Source organism: Octodon degus, unplaced genomic scaffold, assembly GCF_000260255.1.
Source record: "Octodon degus isolate 3935 unplaced genomic scaffold, OctDeg1.0 scaffold00053, whole genome shotgun sequence".
Lineage (NCBI taxonomy): Eukaryota > Metazoa > Chordata > Mammalia > Rodentia > Octodontidae > Octodon > Octodon degus.
The window spans coordinates 11,301,897-11,308,813 of NW_004524629.1; positions in this window are offsets into that span (position 1 = coordinate 11,301,897).

A 6,917-nucleotide genomic window follows, 5' to 3' on the forward strand; every position below is an offset into this window, starting at 1 on the left:
CATATATTAAATCCATTAATTGTACAATTTCAGATCATGGATTTTGTGTTGTATAAATTATATCTCAACTTTTAAAAGGAGAAAGAAGCAAGGATAAACATAAAAGAAAAAAACTATGAAAATATTATTCAGAAAGTAGGAAACTTGTTTTACATGGCTGATAAAGAAACTACAAATTCAAATGAATTGGCAAAGTAATAAACTGTACTCAGTTTACAATCAACTTATTAACACAAAATAATATATATATATATCTCCAAAGGAATGAGCTAAATATATATAAAGGAATATGTAAGAAATACAAAAAATAGCTCAAAATAATACATTTTCCAAAACATTATTATTCAAATTCTAGAGGTAGGGCCATTAATGAGATACTGTCATGTACTGAATTGTATCCTCCAAATTATATGTTGAAGCCCTAATACCCAAAGTAATCATATTTGAAGATGAAGTCTTCAAGAGATAATTCAGTCATAAGTGGAGTTATTATAAGTGAATTAGTGCTCATAAAGAGACAGGAAGATAGGTGTGATGGTGCATAGCTCTAATATCAACATTTGGCAGGCTGAGACAGAAGGATTGCAGATTCAAGATCGGTCAGGACAATTTAGTGACCTAAAGACAGCCTCTCTTAAAATTTATGAAAGGTTGGGAATATGGCTTAATGTAAAGGCCTAGAGTTCAGTGCTAAGTAGGACAAAGGAAAGGTGAGTGGGACAGGAGCTATCTTTCTGTCTCAGCCGTGTGGGAATATAGCATGAAAGTGACCGTTTATAAGCCCTCCTCAGGAACAGAATCACCGACACCAAGATCACAGGATTTCCAGGACTCCAGTACTGTGAAAAATGAATTACTGTTGTGTAAGTCAGCTGGTCTATAGTATTCTACTGGAGCTGCCCTTCTGCAAGGATTACCGCCATCTCAATGGGGCAGATCTTCCTCTTGCAGCAGAAGCTGCGTTAGTCACCATGGCAGTGGGCTGCTATGGAGGGACTCCCTGTGTTTGCCTCTTGTCACCTGCTCTTCTCCTTCCTGCCAGTTAGGACATAGTGTGAAGCACTAGAGGCTTAGCAGATGATCTTGGGATTCCCAGCCCCCAGAACAATGAACCAAAATCAAATTCTCTTATTTATAGGTAATGCAGCCTTGGGTATTCTGCTAGGACAAGAAAAAGAATTTGATAAGCCAAGTAGAATGTAGCACATATAGTAGCATGCATATAAAAAATGGGCGATATGTAAAGTATATATCTTGCTTTAGATTGCGGTCAAACATTTGATAGTCATCAGTGATCCAATATATAATCAGATAAAAACAATGAAAAAAGCAGGGCACATCTCAAATAACTAATAGATTATAATTTCCTCATTAAAGAAACACAAATTACTATTTCAAATGGCCATTTGAATGCTTAAGGTACAAATGGAAAATCCCCATCCTTCTAAAACCTAACAATTTCTGGATGGTGATGCCTATTAAAGATTTAGACAGCAGAGAATAATCCAGTGCTTTATTCCTCTTTCTGAAGGAGATAAGATTCTAGACCAAAACTGTATAACTAGAAAATGTCAATCAAACAGGAAGCAAGAGTTAAGGAGGTTGGTGACAAGCAGGAAGTTAGATGTTTATAATCCACACGTGCTTTATGAATGAAAGAAATGACACAAGAATGTACTCGACCAAAATGAAAAAAAAAAAAAAAAGATCAGAACAAAGATGACTAGGTTATATATAGAAGTATAACTCCATATATAAAGCTTAAAAATACTGATTAAGAATTTAAAATACGATATTAAGAATATTGCCTTAAAACAGTTTGATACTGAGTAATAACTACTTTCCTGAGTTAGTTGAAAACTTTTTTGTTTTGTTTTGTTTTTTTTGTACCAGGGATTGAACTCAGGTTCCTGCGCTTGCCAGGCAAGTACTTATTCTACTGAGTTATCTCGCCGGCCCCTGAAAGCATTTTTAGATTCTATATTGAACAATTGTACATATGACAATATTGTAAAGTATTTTTAGGGAGTTTTGGTTTTTAGAAAATAACTGATAAAGCATCAAAAACAGTTGTATTAATGGTAAATAAACTTATGAAAAAAAATGGTCAATATCACTGGTCATTCAAGAGATGCACACTAAAATGACAGTGAGATGCCATCTTATGCCAGAAAGAATGATTATTATCAAGAATTCAGCCAGTAACAAAGGCTGGAGAGGCTGTAGGGGTAAAGGAAATCTTCTCCACTGTTGGTGGTAGTGTAGGCTGTGCAACCATTATGGAACTCAGTATGGAGAATCTTCAAGAAGACAGAATTAGCAGTCCCATCCAAGCCAGCTATCCCCCACGTATGTATTTTTCTAAAAATAACTGAAATGAGATAGCTCAGTTGAATAAGTGCTTGCCTGGCAAGTATAAGGGCATAAGTTCAATTCCCGGCTCTGCAAAAAAAAAAAAAAAAAAAGAACTGAAATCATACCTCAGTGATATACATGCACCCATGTTTTAGCAGCACAATTTGTCCTAGCTATATCCTGGAAATAAGCCAAATGCCCATCAACTGAGAAATTGATAAAAAGATATGGTATTTTTACACAATGGAATGTAAAGAAAGATAAATTTGAGGATTTTGTAGAAAAAGTGGATTCAGCTAGAGACTATCTTGGTAAGTGAAATAAATTCACATGTGCAAACAATGCATTATCTCACTGGTGTGAGAACTCAAAAGAGTAATGAGAATCTAAAAGATACAACAGATAGTATGACCAAGACAAAGCACGATCTATATAACAAGAAACAAGGTATATAAAGTAAAGCCATATTAATATGCTGAGTTGTAAAAGGCTCTAGTCTTCAACTTCTGTGGATAACTCACTACTATTGTGGATTTCTGGACTGTATTGGATTGTTTTGCTGAATTCAAGCTCCTATAGTATTTAGATGCCAATAGAATTTCCATCTCTGACAGGACTAAACAACAAAGGGGATACAAAGGAAGGAACATTTTGTATTTGTATATACAGAACAGTTAGGATAGATATACAGCTACTTTCAATTAATTCAGTGAGAAGAAAGATTTGTACTAACAGTGTTTGGACAAGATATCCTGTCTGCATCTTGTACTATGAATAACCACTAAGAAGAAAACGATGTATTAATTATTGAAAATATCCTATTAATCAGCTTTGAAACTGTCTCATTGATATTTGTTCCTCAATAAAATACAATAAAATAAAGAAATTACTAAAAAGTAATTAAATCCAGGACAATCAGGCCTTGGGAGCAGTGTAAGACAACTGCTACAATTGTGTCCCAGCTGACACAATTCCCAGAACAGGTGCAAAGGCATGGAAGTTTTGCAGATATTGTGGATTAGGGGAAAAAACATGCAAAAGAAAAGACAAACTGTGATGGGAGGAAGGAGAAAGTAAGAAAGGGAAAAAGGAAAAAGTATAGATGTACAGAGAGATAGTTAACAGTTTTACAGCTGGCTTCTCTTAGTTCCTTGAAAAGAATGCTGTGTGCCCATAATGTTTAGACAGATACCATGCCTACGTCTTGTACTCTGATTAACTAATTGAAAAGCAACAGTAGGCAAGCTATCAGCTGTGTAACTGTCTTACTAACCTGTTTTGAAGCTCAAATGTATCACTGTAACAAACTAATGTATCAACTATTGGAATCATCCCACTAACCTGTTTCACTATTTATATTTTTTCTACTTAAAATAATAATAAAAAGGCACAGAAAAAAATCATAGTATGAAAGGACAAGAAATTATTCAATGGAAAAGAAAAACTGAGATGAGGAAAAGAACAAATGTAAAAAGGAAAAAGATATATTTGGGTAGATATGTAGAGTAGTTTGGGTAATTGTGTTGTTGATTTTTGCTGACCTTTTGAAAGGAGCAGTTAATGCCTGATTTTTTTCTCTGATTTCTTTTTTATAAGAAAAAATATACTTTATTAAGACATATTTTGCCCATAATTTTATTGAGAAACAAATAGCAATGAGACAGTTTCAAAACAAATTGGTAGGACAGTTCCAATAATTAACACATTGCATACTCCCTTCCTAGCGTTATTTGTTGTAAAGATGCAGACATGATATCCTATCTACAAACACAATTAGAACAAATCCCTCTACTCCCTGAATTAAGAGAATGTAGCTATATATCTATCCTAACCATTTTGAATACACAGATATAGAATGGTCATTCATCTCTATCCCCTTTTCTTGTTTAGTTCCATCATTTAAATATTATAGGTGTGTGAACTCAGCAAAAGATTCCAAAACAGTCCAGTAGTCCATAATAGTACTGGGTCTTCCACTTGACTGGCAATGTCAGATGTTGACCTGAGTCCCCTACAGCTCACCATAACACCATGGCTTTATAGCTCTGATTTTTCTCTTAAATTTCTTATAACTTCTTTGTTACTATTTTTTAAATGAATCTTATACATTTATATCTAGTAATGTGAACAACTAATTTGAAGATAGCATCATGTAATATAACAACCACTGTTGAATTCCTATTACTATGTTTAGTGAAATCTCGTATCATTTCTAATGCTGATCTTTTCTTTATATCTCCATTACATATTCTTTAAAAATAAAAAAGACAGTTATATATATAAAACTAAAATTAAAACAAACTGACGGAGACAGAGTAACATAAAATACAAAGACATTTCTTATCAACAAGAGAATGAAGGCAAGACTATAATTGCTGTAATTCTCTCATTTTTTGTATCAAGAATTAAACAGACATCATCTCAAGTGAACAAATTAAGAAACAGAGGTAAAGTCATAAAGACAACAATAACCAGATATACAAAAATTTATATCAAAGTAAAGCAGAATGAACATAAATATTTTAGCAATTCTTCATGTTTTGTCCCATTTGAAATGGCCTGGGGTTATGCTGGTGATTCTAGCCCAGACTTACAAATTAATTACAGCATCAGTCTCAGTGAAAGGGACCTTGCCCTGTCCAAGCCTGTTGTCCACAGGTCTTCAGGGCTACTTTGTCTTTGACCTGAAACATTGGACAGCTTTTGGCCGTAAGTTTTAGTCAAATTGATGCAAGCTGAGACTTGAAAATATATTTTAGATTTTCTTTTATGCTCTTGCTTCCCTTAATTCTCATGAGGACTTGCCCTGGCTAGCCTGCAATCTGTTGGATACAATATATCCCACCAATTCTGACCTGCCACCTGAGACTTCTGGTTTCTTTTTCATTTCTATGAATCCTTCTCTGACAGCAAGTGTTTAATTGTTCTGTCTATAATGAATTTACAGTCCCTGCTGGATACTTTTTCAGTCCTTGGGTAGGCAACCTCCACGTACTACTACCTCTTGGACCCTGGCCCTGCCACTGGCTCCCTCAGGCACAAATGACAGCTGTCTTTTCAGCAGCCTGTCATCTTCTCAGATCACTCTGCTGCTTTCCAGGCCAGAAAAAGAGATGGAAAGCAAAAGAAAAACAAAGTTCAGGAAACTTTCATTTAGAATTGTTACTTTTCTCATAACTGAGACAAAATACGTGATGCCCAAAGATGAGGGAGGAAAGGTTTATTTGGCTCACAGTTCGTAGAGTTTTCAGCACATTGGCAGCTGGCTCCAAGACAGTGTGGCACAGCAGACAAGCACTGCATAAGAGAAATAGTTCATGGAGGACAGTAGGTATCAAGGCAAAGGGGAGCAAGACAAGCCCTTTTTGTCTCTTACATGGAACCCGGGCTACCAGGGTTAGTGCAGTGCCAAACTAATCAGTGGACCAATTTTGTAACACCCAATTACAATCCTAGTACCCTTAATGCTAGCATTACACCATGACTCAACCACACACTCCAGATTCAGCCCTTTCTGAACCAGCCCCACCTAGGACTGCATGAGGCTTTGAGGGGATATTAAAACACAAGCAATAACAAGAATTTATTTGGTAAAAGTGTAACTGAGGAGAGATTCATATTTCACTTCTCACTTGTTGGAGATAATGAGAGGGAGGAAGGATTTCTAAACCTTATATTAAATCTCTACTTTAAATATCACCATTGTTGGTGATACACTTCTATCATTATATGTCTTCTCTCATCAGCAGTATATTCATAAAAGCTGAATGTAGGCATTAATGTGAAATATTCCACAGTAATACAATGAACCATCACTGTTTGCTTCATATCTAATATTTTGAGTATATTGAAATGGGATAAAATACTGCAACAAAAAATGGTCAAATTTTAAGATGCTCAACAATACAAAAAACTGGCAAGACTATGGAGAAAGAGCAGCTTTCATATCCTTTTGTAGGAAATAAATAAGTACATTTTAGAGAACATTTTGAAAATTTCTACTGTCACACAAGCACATTTAAAGATGAACTTCTTCTTTGACCCTACACTTGTGCTTTGAATTATATTTCATAGATAAAATGTGCAGAAGTCCAAAAGGAGATATGAAAAGAAAGTTCATTCTAACCTTGATTCAGACTGGAAAACATCACGAATGACACAAAGATCTAATATGAACATAATAGATTCAACTTATTACTTGAATTTCATGCTATATAGTAGTAAAAATAACTGAAATAAAACTATTAATATTGACATAGCCAAAACTTTAAAATGCAATCTTGCAGTAAAAACTATATTGTGGTATGGTGTAATCACTACAATAAAGCCTTTAACAATGTTTATAAATAAGCTAGAATAATGCTGCATATTATTTAAGGTATTTAAATATATAATAACAGTGTAAAATCATGCATGAGGGTAATACCTAATTCAATACAATGACAACCTCTGATAAGAGAAAGGTTTTCAAATGTATGTGAATTATTTAATAATACAAATGTATAAAATGTAGTTAAAATTGATAAATTTATACAGTAAGTATCAACATAGACAATCTTAAG